We start from the raw sequence: 18986 nt of genomic DNA on the forward strand, positions 1-18986 counted from the left end.
CTTTGATCTATTTGCAGTCCACGGGACTCTCAAGAATCTTCTCCAGCACCACAGTTCAAAAGCATCAATTCTTTGGCACTCAGCCTTCTTTATAGTCCAGCTCTCATGGATATATACATTCATACATACATACATATATATGTATATACATGAAGTATGTATGCTCATTCATACTGCTACTTTAATAATATATACTGCTCATATACTCATAATGTTCTTATATATTGAAATTTTAATAATATAGGATATAGAGGAAAAGGTTAGGTAGATAGATTGGTTGCTTTATTGAATTCATACCATCCAAGTGGATTCTAGTCACCACTGTATCATTTAATTATTTCAAACACATTTACAGGTATACATTGTATCTCAGGTGCTGTGCTGGCCACCTGTGACCCAAAGATGATGATAAGGATGTTCCTGCCAACAAGGAGCTAGCGGTCCACAGGGGTAGGTAAACTGCTTGTTTTTTCTTATTTTGATTATTATCTGTTTTTAAAGCAGAATACAGAGCACTCAGTATGTAAGAAATATGTTGCATAGAAATTTTGCAAGCATTTGAAACAATTTTTTTGGAGTGGATGAGCTAATGCTAAAGAAAGTTGCAATTTGGAGATTATTGTTCACGTAGCCAAATCAAATAATTAAGGTTCACTCTTTGGTAGATTCTATAATAATAGGATAGATTAAAAAGAAGCAAATGACTCTAGAAAAAACCAAAGCAGAGATTTGTGTGTGTTACCTACTCATGGTAGTAAATGATGCCAAATGAATCACGAGTAGTAACGAGGTACATTGCCTTTTTGTACTTAGAACCTTGACTACTCTGTTTTCCTCTTGGTTACTTTAGTGCTAATTGTTATCTTTCATCTTCTCCTTCATTGATTTCTCCAACTGAACAAAGTGTATATTGGGATTAAAAATAGGACTCCTTATTTAGCTAACATTGATGTTTGGCAAATATACATTTTATTTAAGTAATTTTATTTGTTATAGTTTTAATAGTCTATGCTTACAATAAGCCATGAAGTTTGCTGGGAGTAGTTCTGAAAAACTAAATACAGTAATTAGTAATTAGTACTAAATCTAAATAAGAAATATTATATTCTAATGATACTTTATATATTTCATAAGGTTACTGCAGAGGAATGGCATTAGAAAATAAAATAATAAATTTAAGTGAACTTGATGCCCAGTAGTTCATACTGATGCCTCACAATCCTAACAACAATATATTTGGGTGTATTTAATAAATATATTAATATTCTATTTAGATTAAATATTGTAAGTGCTGAGAGTGCAGTTGTGATCATCTAAAAATGTAAGCAAACCAGAAAAGAACATGTCCTTTTTCTTAGCAATATCATTTTAATTTTTAAAAGCATTTAATTTCATAAACCATATCTATCATCTTTAGATAGATAAATGCTGTGGCAATTTTTTGAATGAACCTCTTGGTTCCCTAAAGAAATTATGGATACACTATAAATTTATAAATGAAAGGCCGTTTATCAGAGTTATAAATATGAGTGGTTCCTGTGCTGATGCCCATGCAAACTTTAAGTGGTTTAATATCTATCAGCTTTTGTGTATACTTAGTTCGGTGAAAGAATATAGATATTGTCGCACTCGCATGGTGTCATAACGTTGGCAAAGTAGTGAGAATGATGTGCAGTGTCTTTTGAATAGCATGGCGTTTTCTTGAATTACTGCTGGCAAGAGAACATAAATCAACCTTAATAATGGATATGCCAAAGATGTTTATTAATCTATTCATTTAATCTAAAATACTCACTCTTGGCATTTATAGAGCCAGTTCAAAGGAAGTGGTAAACCCCAGCTAAACCCCAGCAGTTACTTTGAGGGGCTCCATAATTATGTCAGCTAAGTTTGGTTGAAATGGAGATCAAAATGCATGAAAATCTTTTCCTCCTGATCTATGCTATAGATATTTGCTTAAATGTATTTTCTTGTATGTGTGTAATCAGAATTTTGATTTGTTCCATCATTGATGAAACTTACTACATGGCTCTCTACTTGAACCTTCAGTTTTTAAAATCTTGTTCCCCTTGTTCCCTCACTGTCTGTGTGTCTCTGTCTGTCTGTCTCTCTCAGTCTGTCTGTCTCTCTCTGTCTCTCTCTTTTTTCTCTCCCTGTCTCCATCTCCTGAGAAGTAATCTTGCACTGTGCAAACTTTGACTGAAAAAGGACTGGAAAACTGACCGAATTCCTGTGTACCAGAATTAGAACTAGTATATGGCACATATATGGTATATGACAATAGTTAGGTATATGACAATAGGTGTTTGACAGGTAGGATGAACAGAATGAAGAAGACAGAGCGGGGAATTTACCTTAGGTTGAAAAGGTCAGAAAAGGCCAGTAACATTTAAGTTGAAGAAGTCAGCTATGCTAATATGTGGAGTGAGATGGTATGAATGTGCATGTGTGTGTGTTATTTATTAAAGTATAGAAAATCTATTTATAAATATGTTACCACACTTTCATAGTTAAAAAATAAATTATTGTGTTTCCTACAGAAATGAAAGAAAATATAGGCACAGAACTAACTTCTAGATTAAAATACTGTAAACAAGACTCATGTTTTCTCTATCTCTGACCTTCCACTAGTGTAGCCCCAGTCTCTGGCTTCATTTGGTAGCAGGATGGTGGCAGCAGCATAGCTTCAGCTATAACATCCTCGCAGGCTTCAGATCAAACAGAAAAAAGAGAGACTTTTTCCCAGAAGACCTATCAAAATCTGTTTGTACTAATTTGCGTTGGTTAGATCACACAGTCATCCTGTGCATCTCTGTTGGGCTTCCCTGGTGGCTCAGGGGTAAAGAATCTGCCTGCCAATGGGGATCTTCCCAATCTGATCCCTGGATTGGGAAGATCCCCTGGAGAAGGAAATGACAACCACTCCAGTATTCTTGTTGGGAGAATCCCATGGACAGAGGAGCCTGCTGGGTTACAGTCCATGGGGTTACAGAGTCAGAAACGACTTAGCCTCTAAACAACATCATCATCTCTCTTGGAGGAGGAGATACAGTCAGCTTCATCATTTTCCATGAATTAGCCATTAAGGTTGAATTCCAGAGGAAAATGGGGTCCTGTTCACAGAAAGAGGGTGCATGGATGCTAGGTAGTCAAAAAGAATGATTGGCTGTAGGAAAAATCACAATGATGTGTATATTTTACATATAATTCATATAATTACATGAAATTTTACATATAATTCCCAAAACCTATAGATTTAATAGCAATATATAGACTCCAGGTTAAGATATTCTGAAAGTGACATTGAATCAATACCTTTTAGAACCAAAGTGAAGTCGCTCAATCGTGTCTGACTCTTAGCGACCCCGTGGACTACAGCCCACCAGGCCCTCCGTCCATGGGATTTGCCAGGCAAGAGTACTGGAGTGGGGTGTCATTGCCTTCTCTGTTTAGAACCAAAATACCCCTCAAAACCCAACATTGATATCCATAGTCGTATAGGAAAATTTGTTGTTTCTGGCATTTCCTGAATAAAGGAACAAAATTTAATTTTGTGTATACTCAATTCAGTTCAGTCGCTCAGTTGTGTCCAACTCTTTGCAACCCCGTGAATTGCAGCATGCCAGGCCTCCCTGTCCATCACCAACTCCTGGAGTTCACCCAAACTCATGTCCATCGAGTCAGTGATGCCATCCAGCCATCTCATCCTCTGTCGTCTCCTTCTCCTCCTACCCCCAGTCCCTCCCAGCATCAGAGTCTTTTCCAATGAGTCAACTGTTCGCATGAGGTGGCCAAAGTATTGGAGTTTCAGCTTTAGCATCATTCCTTCCAAAGAACACCCAGGACTGATCTCCTTTAGAATGGACTGGTTGGATCTCCTTGCAGTCCAAGGGTCTCTCAAGAGTCTTCTCCAACACCACAGTTCAAAAGCATCAATTCTTCGGTGCTCAGCTTTCTTCACAGTCCAACTCTCACATCCATACATGACCACTGGAAAAACCATAGCCTTGACTAGACGGACCTTTGTTGACAAAGTAATGTCTCTGATTTTGAATATGCTATCTAGGTTGGTCATAACTTTCCTTCCAAGGAGTTAGCGTCTTTTAATTTCATGGCTGCAATCACCATCTGCAGTGATTTTGGAGCCCTCAAAAATAAAGTCTGACACTGTTTCCACTGTTTCCCATCTATTTCCCATGAAGTGATGGACCAGATGCCATGATCTTTGTTTTCTGAATGTTGAGCTTTAAGCCAACTTTTTCACTCTCCTCTTTCACTTTCATCAAGAGGCTTTTGAGTTCCTCTTCACTTTCTGCCATATGGGTGGTGCCATCTGAATATCTGAGGTTATTGATATTTCTCCCAGCAATCTTGATTCCATCTTGTGCTTCTTCCAGCCCAGCATTTCTCATCCTTAGCTAATTGTTTAAATGATGTTTTCAAGTTAAAAATGGAAAAGAAGTTATATTTTCTTATTAGCTAAAGTGGGAATGTAGTAGATCAGCCTGAAGCTATTTCTTTAGCTATTATTTTGTATAAGGAGAAGAGGAAAAGTCTTTTACTCAAGTTAAGAACTTCCTACTGGCAATGTTAGGTTTCCATTAGAGAAAAAAGAACATTTTCAATGTTGAATCAACAGCTTTTATTGTTTTCGGCATCTTTATTTACATGTATTGTAAATCCTTTCAGTATAGTCAGTTCAGTTGAAAAATGTTAACCAGGTCTATGAAAGTAATTTGTAAAGGAAATTTTTTTTTTGATAATTGACCCCAAATCCTTTTGAGTTGCTGATTTCTTTTCTTTCTAGTCATATTTTTTAAAACATCTTGGTGAAGTGTCAGTTATTTCCTTAAAATTTATTTTATTAGAAAAATCTAGAGAGAACGGGTGGAAAATATAGGTAGGTCAATCATAGGACACACTAGTACTTTAAAAATGCTTACGTAATCATTGTCTACTTTTCATTAATATTGGGAAGAAAACAACTTGTTAGAATGCAGAGAACTACAGTGGCAGCCACCCAGATGGGAGACATAATTATGCTTTATTTTTACATAGTTTTCTCAGTGTATTGACAAGAAGAAGGGGTTAGCCTGGGATTTTAAAATTGCTTCACTGAGCACAAGAGTTTTTCTTCTCAAGTGAATCAAAAATAGGAAAGAATTCCGAGATCACCAGATAATTTTAGAGAATAAACATGTTAACTGAAGAAAAGTTCTCTGTCTTCCCTTTTGTCTCTTTACACAAGCAGAACCCTCTGAAGTTTGAACACCCTTCCTCATGAATGGATAAGCTTTTAACTGAAATCTGCTTATGACTGAAGTGAGTTGTCACTGCTCCTTGTTAAGTTGAATACTCTCAGTCGTGAAGAAATGCATTATATTTTCCCCTACCAATTAATACTAGTGAAATACAGCTGTTTGGGAGGGTGCCCAGTTTTCAGAATCTTTCTACAAAGACCATAGTGTATCTGCCTTTCCAGATTAGCATGTTATTTTTAAAACCCTTCTCCTGGAAACCTCAGTTTACCATCAGTTCTTATTTCAATTCAGAAGCTTGTAGATCAGTTACCACTCTCTCTCTCTCTCTGTATGGTTTTTGTTTTGCTTTGCTTTCTGGATTACAGCCTATCTACACAGTGTCAATTATCTGTGAACAGGAAACGGCAGGTAGTTCATTCAGTGAAAACTAGTTTATAGATTTTCTGGCTATACATTTGTCTCTGTTTTTCAGATTCAGTTTTCGTTTTAATTATAGGGAAATTAGTCATTAATAGATTTGGAGAAATGAAGTTTTTTTCTAAAGAAATAAACATTTTTACATTTAATACAAGTGTTACTCTTCCATTTTGGCTAAAACAAATCAATGGTTATTTTTAAGGTTGTGAGTTAAGGCAGGAATAAAATATAACTCCTGTAATCTTTACAAAAGACGGAAGATAGAGAAGCAAATTTCTGCAAGAGAAATTCAAATTGTGTTTTTCTTATATAATGTCCAATTCAGTTGTGTAGGTATGAGGTTTCAGTTAAGATTAAATACTTTTACAGTTGTGAACAGTCAAAACATTCCATATTATTTATTTGAAGGGCTTTTTAGAGAGAAGGAATGGGTTTTAATTCAAGACCCCAAAGTATAGATATCTGTAGACTGCTTGTCTGAAGGGGATAAGCTAGGGAGTGAACACAGGGAGAAAAATCTGCATACATATTTGCTTTTCACTTTAGGACTCTTGATTGCTTTCGTCACTGATAGGAATTTTTCTCCAACTAGGAGTGAAAGAGACAAAGCAGGTAATCTACATGCTTTCTCTCAGGTTTTCTCAAAATGCCTGTAGATGAAAACATGTCAGACAACTGGTCAAATAGGGCCTGAAGTGTTCTCTGTTTATTTGTTGTAATTCCATTCTTTACTGAGAAGGAAATAAAAGAAAGCTTGAGGTTGATGACGGACTTGGTTTCTTGCCACGTTTCTAGCTCAGTTCATGGACGGCTCTCTACTTCAGAGAAGGTTAATATTTTCCAGAGATGTTCCATAGGTCTTCTAAATCATACTACAGACACCTGCTCCTTTATATGGGTATGTTATCTGCCTAAGATGAATCAGAGTTGGTTGGATTTTTTTTTCTTTCTTTCTTTTTTTTTTTTTTTAGTGTGCTTCCTTTCAAAAACCTCATTAATCTCAGTGTGCAGAATTTAGGGGGAAAGTCATGTTTTGCTAGTTGACACTGTTTAATGTAAATGATTTATGATTGTTCCTTATGTATACACAATAGGCACTTTATAAATTGGATTGTTCTAGGAGTAACACGATACATAAATGTTATTGCTATAAATTCTGAAGTTGGCTATATATTTTTGTATCATGTAACCAGCTGACTTATAAATGCTGACTATTCCAACCTGCACTTTCTACTCAATATTGTAAGTGGTGACTTGGGTAAGCCTCGCTGAGATATACACGGAGGCACTCAAACCGTGCAAGATCAGGACACCCTGGCATTTCTCCAGCGTGGCTTATGGCTATCTTCCAGGAGTGATGGCAGAAAAAATAAGGAGTGAGAGGGGAAAGTGAAACTGTATGTAGCAAAAAAAAAAAAAAAAAAGAGGCTAAATTATAACTAATTTTTGCCCAGTAAAATCAAGAAACGAGAGAGAGAAGGGGAAAAAGCAGAGCAAATAGCAGAAAAGAATTAGTAAAACTAACTCAGAAAATTTAGGTAGACATCATTTCACAGGTGAATTTTTCAATATTTAGATAGTATTAGGTAAAGATAAAGGTAAGAATAGAATAGAAACTATTTGCATGTGTATACTTTTGTAATAATATATGTATATGATGTGGTGGTACTAAGTGGTAAAGAACCTGCCTGCCAATGCAGGAGACATAAGAGACATCAATTTGATCCCTGGGTCGGGAAGATCTCCTGGAGGAGGGCATGGCAACCCACTCTAGTATTCTTGCCTGGAGAATCCCATGGACAGAGGAGCCTGGCTGGCTACAGTCCATAGGGTTGCACAAAGTTGGGCATGACTGAAGTGACTTGGCACAATAGAATTAATAGTATTTAATTACATTTTTTGCATTTATGTGAGGAATGGAGTTTTGCAAATCATCTGGTTTTACTGGTGGAGCAGGACATTTTATTATGTGTATAATGCTGTTATATTAATAGCCCTTATTTTTTCACCTTGATAACTTGCTGTGATTTTCTGAGATCCTAAGAATTTGAAAAATGTCTCAGAATAATTGGTCATATTAGGTCCAACTAATTGCTAAATACCAAAGTCATCTAAAATGCTGAGTTAGAAGGAAAGAGTAACTCATATAACTGACCAGCCAGATTCACGGCAATTTTCTGCTACTCCTGGTTATTAACGCTACCTGATCACACAGTTCTGGCATCAGAGCTGATTTGAATTGTTCTATGCCCTCGTTTGTGTAAAGAAGAACTGGGCTGTGAAGAATTCTATTGTGTTGATAATGTCCATTCTGACAGTGATTTTATAGTCCATTTCATAGGCTGTTTTGGCTGATTCCCTTTCCACATGCCCTCATAAGTATTAATGTCTACACGATTGATCTGGTTACCCGTAAAGTCAGTCCAAATCAGCCTGTTACAGTAGCTGAAAATATTGATACAAGAGCAGTAATTTTAAAACCTAGAGGTTCCTCTCCTGCCCAAAAGGACTCAGTCTCATCAGGCAATCCCCAAGTGAAAGATTTTGAGACTTGAAACCACTGTGTACGTGTGGGTGTGTGTGACTTGTAATAACAAACATGATTTATTTAGTTGTTACGGAGAAGGAAACGTTCTAATATGTTTCTCTCTAATCTCTGTAATATACTTTGAATTATCATACTTTCTGGAGCTATCCTGGTGCATGCATGGAAAGAATATACGTATGCACGTATCTCTATATTTGTAGGCACTATAGTCAAAACAACTTATTTGCCTAGCTGGCTTAGCTGCAAAGCTGACTTACCCTTACCCACCCACTAGCAAACTCCCTGGGGAAATAGGGCAGAAAGGTCAGATAGAAGCAGTAAAGCCAATGATCTTTTACCAAAAAAAGTTCTTTTAAGAAGTTCTTGGTGCCACCGTTCACCTTCTGGAAGGGAGATCACTTCATCCCCTGCCCATCCCTACGTCATCAGCGGTAGTCTTGGACTCACTGTAGAAGAAAGCCTGTGTCTGCCGTGCTGCTGCAATATACTCAGGTAAGCCAGATTGAAACCCCAAAGAGACTGCTGTACAGACTAGCCGAGGGGATGATGCTATTGCTGATAGAAGGCTTTATAAACCTCAGTTAACTTATCCTGTAGACTTTCACCACCAATGAAAAGTCTGCATTTTCTTACAAGAGCTTAAATTTAAATGCAAGCTTTTCTGATTTAAATATGCACACACAGATGTAAAAATCAGAAAAACTCCATCACTTTTTATAAGTTACAGAATGTTATAATAACTATCATTTACTGAGGACTTTTCATTTTGCCAGATTTTGTTCTTGATCTTTGCATGTAGTATCTAATTTAAGCTTCCTAAGTACCTCGTGAAGTAGGTACTCGCATACTCATTTTTCAGCTGAGGGAATTGAGAGAAATTGAGTAACTTACTATAACTCAACAGCTTGTAAGAGGTGGCGCCAATTTTTAAACCCCATGGCTTAACCCCATGCCATAGGTTAACCCCAGCCATGGAGTAACCCCATGCCATGGGTTAACCCCAGCCATGGAGTAACCCCATGGCTGAAGCACATACTCTCCTAGGTTTATTTGTAGGCAGTATGCAGTGCTTTGTGCATGAGACGAATGCAAGGTGACCATCATTATTAGGAAATAAAATTTGAGTGCATGGTCACTATGTATCTCTCTTAGACACTGTTGTGACCCATAGCAAACCTTATTTGAGACAGCTGCTCAAACCGAGGATAATACTTTATGGTCATAGAAGAGAGAGGAATGTATTGATTAATATGAGGATCTGCCCCAAAGACCTTGCTTTCACTGTTACTGCCGTAAACGGGGAGCTAATGAACCATAGATGTTAGCATGTCATCAGTGTCTTGCAGTTTTGTCATCCTGGGTAGCCACCATCAAGAAGGACAAAGTGCCCTCTATGAATATGTATTTAGTACTAGATATGGCAATTTATTCTTTTGAAGAGCACTTTATCATTTTGGTTTTGATAAATAGGCAAGCAATAATCAGTAGTTAGGAGTTTCAGGCTAAAATGGATGCCATTATTAATGATTTAACAACTTTTCCTGTGAATTCCATGTGTCCCCGGACTGGATCATGATACCCAGCGCTACATATATTCAGCTTTTAGCAAAGCTCTTGTACTATGCCTTTGGTTGTCAGAAGGATGCTAGTTACTAATTTCCAAAGTCTGAATATATAAAATAAAGTCATTGTACAAAAAACCTAGGAGACTGCATAGGTTAGAACATTTGTTTAAACTAATATAGAATTAGCTTTTTCAGTTCCAGCTCCCTCTTTCCTATCTATATTTGCCTTGCTAATAAGACCTTACTTATTCCTGTTCAGTTACTTTATGTCATAATACTTTTTCATTTTGGATTTTTTTCTTTATGATTTGAGTAGACCTTCCTACTTACATAGAGAGCTTCTATGATGATAATAAAACATAAAGGCTGTTCAGTAAAGAAGGATGATGACAATAGGAAAATTTAACCCAAACTGGCAAAATAGCACAAAATTCTATTACATTTTGAAATCTGGTCTTTACAGATATTTTTCTCTGCCTGAAACATGTGTGCTAATTCTATTTATATAAGGGAATAGTGACATCCTGTGTGTGCTAGACTAATTGCCTCTGTAATTAACCTATTTCAGAAGGAAGTTACCTAGAAATAAAATGTCATTGAGCATTGAAAGAAACTATTTTATTTTAAAGCAAACCTCTAACTTTACCAAAAGATGTGGACAAAACAAAAAGAATCTTTCTCCTCTTATTTATTCAATATCCTCTTTCTTCTCTTCCTTCTTTTTCTTGTCCCTGCAATTCTACTAGTTCTATTTTTCACTCTCCTACTTTTGTTTTTCATATTATATGATATAAAGATCTAGTGTTATTATGAGTAAATATTTTTAAAATAAAATTGAGGAAAGATGTAAGTGTGGTAAAAAGAGATAGTCCTTTTGTTTCAATGCCTTTCAGATGTCTTTTTTGGTCAAGGGTAGGATATGCATAGAATCATTTTGGTGTTTTAGAGATTGAGGACAAAAATTTTAGCCTTTTTTTAATCCCTTGATCAAATATATGAATTAAATTTAGAAAAGCGTTTTGGAGTATGGCAAAAACGGAATTTCTTTTGACTCTTAAAACCAGAATAAATTACTGGCAGGCAATATATTATAATAGAAAGAGTGCAATTTTGGGGATCAGAATTATTCATATCTCACCCCAGATATATGGTTAAGGAAGAACAAGAAGAGTAATTTTCCCCAAAGTACTCTTTCTAACATTTTAAAGGGTAATATATTAATATGTTGCCAAGACATTTGAGAAAACAGTGGGAGAAGACAAGACAAGAGGCACGTAGGAGAAATTAGTCCAAAAATCCTATTGCATATGTCCTAATTTACCCATGAAACCCGTGCAAGACCCAGTTCTCAGAGCTTCGCCCCCACCAGTCTCATGCATAATTTGCCACCTTATAATCGCAATGGCATTTTTGAATCAGACATTTAAGACTTTATCATGAGATAGCAAATGCTATAATTTGTATATTTTTTCAAGCCAGGTAACTAAGTTTGAATTTTGCATGTGATACTAACTCGAAAGTGCTAAGTTATGACCACTACTGAGAAGAATTTTCTTGTGAAATATTTGTGAATTTTAAGCCAAAATAAACACAATCACTGCATTATATAACGAGTGCTGAGCAAAGAATATAAATGATTTGTTGGAGTTTCAGAGCAGGGTGGACTTGGATTCCTCAACTTTCAGAGTAATCTTTCAGTGCCTCAATTTCTTTATCTGTGATGTGGGGATAAAATTTCTCTTTTATAAGGTAATTGTGGGGCTTTAGTGAAGAAATATTCATGTAGCACCATGTGTTTTGCTTATAAATAAATGCTTAATGAATAGTAGCTAATATTTCAGATAACTTTTGATAAAGCAAAATGATTTGGATACCAAATAGTTTATTGTAAAATAATTTAATCTTATCTGGTGAAGCTATTCTGCAAGTGGATTTTCTGAGTAACTTATCTTTACATTTTTATAATCTTTACTATAGTAACCTTTCACTTCTATGGATAATTTATACTAGCAATAACTAGATTACAATTCTTGGAAGATGGTGCAAGGCTATTTTTGAAAGTATTATTTCTTGGGAAAAATATGAAGCAAAGAGGAGAAAGAAACGCTGCAGAGAGATTTACTCACCTCTGTGATTAATCCTGTAATCACTGAAGGTGGTCATATTGCAAAAGAGGGGCCTTGTAAGTAAAAGGAGGCCTGTTAGCTCTACGAAAATTGTCATTTGGTCATGGTTGTTTTGGCAGTTGTGCTAATTATATATGGTATCTATGATCACTGGAGTGTCCAGCAACTTTACACAAGTCTTCTGTCGTATTGGTGATCTTCAATAAGATAGGGAATTAATATCAATCAGAAATTCAGAAAATCTTCCTTAGAAGATTCAGATTCATTCACTATTTATTATCACAGGATGACTCACTTACCCATTCAACAGATATTCATTGGGAACACATTACTTGCAGCTTACTGGGTTCTTGAAAATACATTCATGAACAGACTAGACAAAGCACAAGGCCTCACAGATTTTATGGCCTAACAGACAACATACATAACGACAACAGCAACAAAAAGACAAGGAATTACAGTAAAATGTGTAAGTCTTGTAGAGGAAATGTTTTGATCTTTTAGGGAGACTGTATTGTGAATTTCTCAGTGTGGGTGGTGGGGGCAGGGCTGCTTTCTTCGTTCTTTGATTTCCATCACATTTTATTTCTAGCTCCACTTGGGAATAGTTTCCACCTGTGTTCTACTTACTTACAAGTGTGGCATCTCTTCTAGACTGCAAGTATCTTAGGAACCAGACAGGAGATGTGGAATTGTCCTCAGCATCTTTCAGAGAATATATACTTGAGCACTGCATAGAGTAGGTACTGGATAAATGCAGTTAAAAGAATGAAGCAAATAAAAAGTCTTAGAGGTTAACTTCTATTATTCTTTTTGTTTCAAATTCTTGAATATTTCACCTTGAAATTTCTTCTTCATGTTAATGGTGATGAAAAAGAGGTGAATAACCAATTGAAAATCTTTTTCTCTCCTTTAATGCCTCCCTCTTAGCTACTATTCTCTCAAAATTTAATCTACAACAGCCACCTCCGGAAGAAGTTAATTATTAATTTGTAAGGTTTTCAAAGTTTGCTGAACAGAAAAATCTAGTTGCCCCATGCAAATAATAATGGCAGAAGCTTCTATTATTTGTGGTCGGGCATGTTTTGGGGATGTCAGAAGCCTGATCAGCCTTCTTTCTGTCACTGGACCTGGCAAGAGAATTAGTGTTAAATCAGTGTTAGGTTAATGAGTACCTAGTTTTAAAAAGTTGGAACTCTTGGTTGGTTCTGAGAAAGAAACCTTTAACCAGGTCCAGGATCCATTTGCCCTTGCTTAAGTGAAAGCGCTCTAAAAAATAAAACTGAACCCTGCCAGCTTTTAAAAAGTAGGAAGATAATCAGCCCCTTACAGAGATCCAACCCAGAGCTTAGGAAAATTCACTATTAAAAATGATAAAGGAAAGGATTTCGGCGAAAAGACGGAAGCTCTTGCATATTCTTCTGGAAGGAAGGGAGCTTCACTGAGATTGAGAGACCTACAAGCTGGGGTGTAATTTAGTAAGCTGACAGGAGGAGTGAAGTATCTCCTCAATATCTGTGTTTGGCAGGAGAGATGAATGCATACATCAGGAAACAATGTTTAAGTGTTTTATTTCCTTATTTCAGCCTGTCAAACTGTCAGTATAGTTAATGGCCACCAAGAGAGAAGGAGAGAGAGAGAGGGAGGAGGAGGAACAGAGAGAAACAAAGGTACTATGGAATCTGAAGAGAAAGAAACCAGGAAAGCATTTGCATGTTTCTGTGGCATAATGGTCAGTCAGATGAAAATAGCTCACCATATTCATCTCTCTACTAAAGCCAGATGTGCCAGTCCTTACCTACAATCCCCACGCCCTGCTCACGCGCTCCGCCAAGTCCTGTGTAACTGCTCCACTTAACTTTGATTTTTATGACTCCTTTCACCAAAGTCTAGGATGATTATCAATACCTAAGGGATTGTTTTCTGTTATACTGGTTGTCGTCGTTGAATTTTGCTCAGTTTTCCAAGTTACTATCATTTGTATTGTTTATAAAATCTGGTATTCATGAATGTTCATTCTTGCCTACAAAATATCCCTTTTTTATACTTTTGAGTGTTTTATAATCCTCAAAGAATAAATTGGACCTGATTTGGCCCTACTGTATCTTTATTAAAAGAAAAAAAAACTCAAACACTTAAAGTAAAATACCAAAATTAGACATTTACTCTTAGGAGTATTGAACTATTTTAAGCTTCTAGAAGAGTCTTAATACAGCTAAGGGATTATTATTTTATAAAAGGGAGATATTTATATTGGATCATTTTTTGTACTGGAAATAATTTATTTTTCCACAGAAATGAAGAAGCCTCTTATCATTCACATGTACCTCAAATTGAATTTAAAATCTTGGAGTTCACTCCAGTGATGAATACTTTTCATAATGAACACTTTTAGTTCCCTTACTAAACTGGAAGCATTTACTTAGGGGAAAAAAGCAATTTGTTTTTTAAATATCTTATAAATGTTTTTTAAAATATCTTATAAATATCCATTTGTTTTTTTTAAATCTTATAAAATGGCCTAAGGAAAGCTGGTGTATGTACGTGTGCTAAGCTGCTTCATTCGTGTCCTACTCTTTGTGACCTCATGAACTATAGCCCATCCGGTTCCTCTGTTCATGGGATTTTCCTGGCAAGAACAATGGAGTGAGTTGCCATGCCCTCCTCCAGGGGATCTTCGTGACTCAGAGATTGAACTGGTGTCTCTTGTGTCTCCTGCATTGGCAGGTGAGTTCTTTATCACTAGCGCCACGTGAGAAGCCCCAAGGAGAGCTGGTATGGGATACATGGTATATTTATGGGGTACTGCTGCTAAGTCACTTCAGTCGTGTCCAACTGTGTGACCCCATAGACGGCAGCCCACCAGGCTCCCCTGTCCCTGGGATTCTCCAGGCAAGAACACTGGAGTGGGTTGCCAAACTGAATCTGGTCAATCATCAAGTCACTTGGAAGGCATTTAAAAGTACAGACCCTTGGGTCACTTCAGGTTGACTGGAAAAGCTCAGGAGTGGGGGACAAGCGTGTGTGTGTATAAGATTCTTCCCCTGCTCCCAACACCCACCCCCCTGGTGATGGGGGCTGTCAGCCAGGCTAGGAGCCACACTGTCCCTGTCAGAGGAAGAAAGCTTCTCTGGTTCTCACTAGACTTCTGGCTGCTTTCTAACGTTATCATTCACTCACTGAGTAAATTGCAAGCTTTGAGGGACCATGTTTTTTGACTGATTCCGTTTATTAATATATGGTCTTTTCCAGCTTAAAAGTCCTGTAACTTCATTACATGAATGAAGCTTTAAAAAATTTTAAGCTTAAAAACCAAATTAAAGTAACAGACATAGAGTTAATTAGTTTTTATTTTTAAAGTTAATAAAAGTAAGCAAACAATACTTTTCCTCAATGGCCCAGCAGTAAAGAATCTGCCTACAATGCAGGAGCTCCAGGAGACGCAGTTTCAATACCTGGATTGGGAAGATCCACTGGAGGAGGAAATGGCAACCCACTTCAGGATTCTTGCCTGAAAAACCCCATGGGCAGAGGAGCCTGGTGGGCTACAGTCTATGGTGTTGCAGAGAGTCGGACACAACTGAGTGACTAAGCACACATACTCACAAGCAAACAATAAGACAAAGTCAGAGATTCTCCTCTCTCACCCTGAGTTTGATTTATGAGTTTTTGATTAGACCTTTGTTTTCATGATATCAATCCTGAAAATGAAAAAAAAAATCCTCTGTGTCCTTTAGACCTTCAAAGGCAAGACTGAACTCCTCTTCATCCACCCAAACTTGATTCTTCACTGATGCTCCTCATCTTAACAAATGACACCATCCACATCTTGTTGTGTTAGCCAGACACCAAGAGTCACCCTCCCTCTTACTTTGGATATCCGAGGTTAATTTTATGCCTAATTGTTCATCCATCAGCTTCTTTTTATTAATATGTCCACCACCATCCATCCTGGGCCAAGATGCCATCTTTCCTGGTTCTGCAGTAACCTCCCAGTTGAGAATCTTCCTTCACCATTCTTGCCATCTTTGTTCTAGTCGGTACTCAGTACCTGCAAAGAGACTAAAAATACAAATACAGTTGTAAGTCTTCCCTTGTGCAGACCTATCAATGGCTTTCTTGTGCTTAGGATAAAGACCACAATTTTACACTGGCCTGCAAGGCTCTATATGATCTAGTCTGTCCTTCTCTTCCTTACATTCTGCACTCTCAACAGAATGGCCATCCTTCATTTTCATACCCATGGTGCTCTCCCTTCTCATCTTTGGGTCATTGAGTTTCCTTTTCTATCTGTTTATGAAGCTCTTCACTTCTGACTCATATTTTTCAGATCAGCTAAAATGACGTTTGCTGAGGAGTGTATTTTCTGATGTTCCAGATATGATCATTCTGTCTGTTATATGCTTGTATAGAATAATTCACTTACTTTGCATATCCTAAGCTTGGGTATCCTAAATGTTTTCTCAGAACATCTTTACAGTTTATAATTGATATATTTTTTTAATTTAATTTAATTTTATTTTTTAACTTTACAATATTGTATTAGTTTTGCCATACATCAACATGCATCTGCCACAGGTGTACACGTGTTCCCCATCCTGAACCCTCCTCCCTCCTCCCTCCCCGTACCATCCCTCTGGGTCGTCCCAGTGCACCAGCCCCATTAATACAATGGTTTGGCTAATTTTATTTTCATCTGTGAGACTGTAGAATTGATAAGAGTAAGGACCTTGACTATTTTGTTCACTGCTGATTTCCTAACTTGCTGAACAGTGTGTAGCAGGTAGTACGTTCTTAAGAAATATTTGTTGTGTAAAAGAATAAATGAATCCACAGGAGAAAAGTGTTCACTTATGCAAAAGCACTTACCCTCTTCCCATATATACTCTTTCCAGTTCTACAGGTATATGTAGAGCATTATCATTTTTCTTACAATGTTCCTTTCCACAGTAAGGCATGATAATCTCTCAGCCTGCCACCATATCTCACTTTCTGTTCCAGCAATATCTCAAGGCCTGGCTTCAACCCTTTTCTCTACTCTCCTGAGATCAAAGAGGATGCTAGTGGTAAAAAATCTGCATACCAATGCAGGAAGCATAAGAGATTCTGATTCAGTCCCTCAGTCGGGAAGATATGCTGGAGGAGGGCATGGAAACCCACTCCAGAATTCTTGCCTGGAGAATCCCATGGACAGAGGAGCCTGTCAGACTACGGTCTATAGGATCAGGGGTCAGATATGACTAAAGTGACTTAGCATCCTGATGCTAAGTCACTTCAGTCGTGTCCAACTCTGTGCGACCCCATAGACAACAGCCCACCAGGCTCCCCTGTCCCTGGGATTCTCCAGGCAAGAACACTGGAGTGGGTTGCCATTTCCTTCTCCAATGCATGAAAGTGAAAAGAGAAAGTGAAGTTGCTCAGTCATGTCTGACTGTTCACGACCCCATGGACTGCAGCCTACCAGGCTCCCCTGTTCATGGGATCTTCCAGGCAAGAATACTGGAGTGGGGTGCCATTGCCTTCTCCGAGAGTGACTTAGCACGCATGAGGTCAAAGAGGAGGGTAAAAGCAGTTGCTTTAGGTGTTGCTGCATTCTTGAGATGAGGCCTAAAATTGTGCATAGCATGGTGCAAGAAATATGGGCAGAGAAGAAGCCCCTCCAGTTTCTTCACTGAAAATGAAGACTCCATTTTCTGGGCTCCTCTGTTTATTCAAGTAAAGCTCCACAGAGGGTACACGAATCTCTGATTTGATGTGGTGAATCAGACTGTCAGATTCCTGTCTTGGCACATATAACCTGTCCACCCAGATTATTGGAGGACAGCTGTTGGAGAAGATTTAAGACCTGGAGTTCAATTAAGCTAGGGTATTTATTATTATCTGCTTTTCAAGGATAACATGTTCTCTAAAATGTGTTTGGAGAAAGTGGAGCCCCTGTCATGTCCCTCATATGTTTGAGAGTTCTCTGTCACCCACCTCTGGCTGTGCCCCTCACCCCTGGGTGAATGAGACATCCACTGAGCCCAGGGGTGAAGGGCACAGCCAGACGTGGGTGAAGGAGAACTCTTGAACATATGACTAAAATCAGTAAAGTAGAGCCTTGATTTTTTTTTAGGATTTTCCCTCACATCTAGTCAGCACCAAGCCATCCATACTGGGATATTTGTTCTAAAGAGAAAGCTCATGGCAATGTTCCACGTCCTGAGCAGGAACTAGTTATTATGGCTCCACCAGAGCTCAGTCTGTTTTTCACATTTATTTTTAGAGAATTAAGGGCTGATTTTGTTTCAGTATATGTTTTTCATCATATAATTAATATATATTATTTTTTCCAGAATTTTTGAGAGTGAGGTGGAGAGAACTTATTCTAATTATTGAGAGGAAGTATTAACAGCATAAGTAGGCATAGTTAGAATTTACTGTCCCGAGAACACCTGCCAATTCATTGCAGTCCTAGGTGAACACAATCTCAGTGATGCTACTAGGGAAAATCACGAAGGAACAAAGGGTGGGACTTCTTAGCTTTAAGATGATTAAACAGTTTCATTCAACAGGCAGCTCTTTTTCTGTAAGCCAACAGCTTTCTCTTTCACAGTAGCTTCAGAATCTTTTTGCAAAGTTGAAAGAGCTGTAATTTTAATGTAACTGTTACATTCAAGACATTAATGACCCAAATCACCGAAAATAACCATGGTAACAGGTGAGAAATCAAAGATAGTTAATTTAATTGCCACAGAAAGAAAATAAGTGCAAATAATCTATAATTCTTCATTCCCAATATGTACATGTTATTTTCTTACTGCATTAATTACCCAGTAGTTAGACGGAAATTATCTACTTGTTGCTCTGTAACTCCCCATTGCATTCATGTAATGGTTTTCCCTCTAATAACTAATCATTATAATTTCTTACCTCAGCAGTTTAGGCTGCTTTGAACTGGGTAACATGTTCATTCAGTTGACATTAGCAATTTTTAATAACAATAAAAATGATACTTTAAGTATAGTGGAAAGAAATTAAGCAGTTCTTTCAACCTAGTTACCAAAAGGCCACTCTTATTCAGTGCTTC

General features: G+C 37.4%; 1 protein-coding gene across 6 annotated transcripts in view; it reads left to right on the forward strand.

The window, feature by feature from the left end:
- SOX5 (SRY-box transcription factor 5) overlaps positions 1 to 18986 on the forward strand; it is a 1175689-nt gene that overhangs the window by 217311 nt on the left and 939392 nt on the right. For 4 of the 6 annotated variants that reach the window (XM_061417628.1, XM_061417625.1, XM_061417627.1 and 1 more), the window contains exon 3: positions 374 to 450. The exons of 1 other annotated variant lie outside the window; for it this stretch is intronic. The gene's annotated coding sequence lies outside the window, so the exon portion shown is untranslated. Of the gene's footprint in view, positions 1 to 355; positions 451 to 18986 lie in introns of all 6 variants that reach the window. One more of the 6 variants, XM_061417626.1, reaches the window with a different exon arrangement.

This window comes from Bos javanicus, chromosome 5, assembly GCF_032452875.1.
Source record: "Bos javanicus breed banteng chromosome 5, ARS-OSU_banteng_1.0, whole genome shotgun sequence".
NCBI classification, from domain to species: Eukaryota; Metazoa; Chordata; class Mammalia; order Artiodactyla; family Bovidae; genus Bos; species Bos javanicus.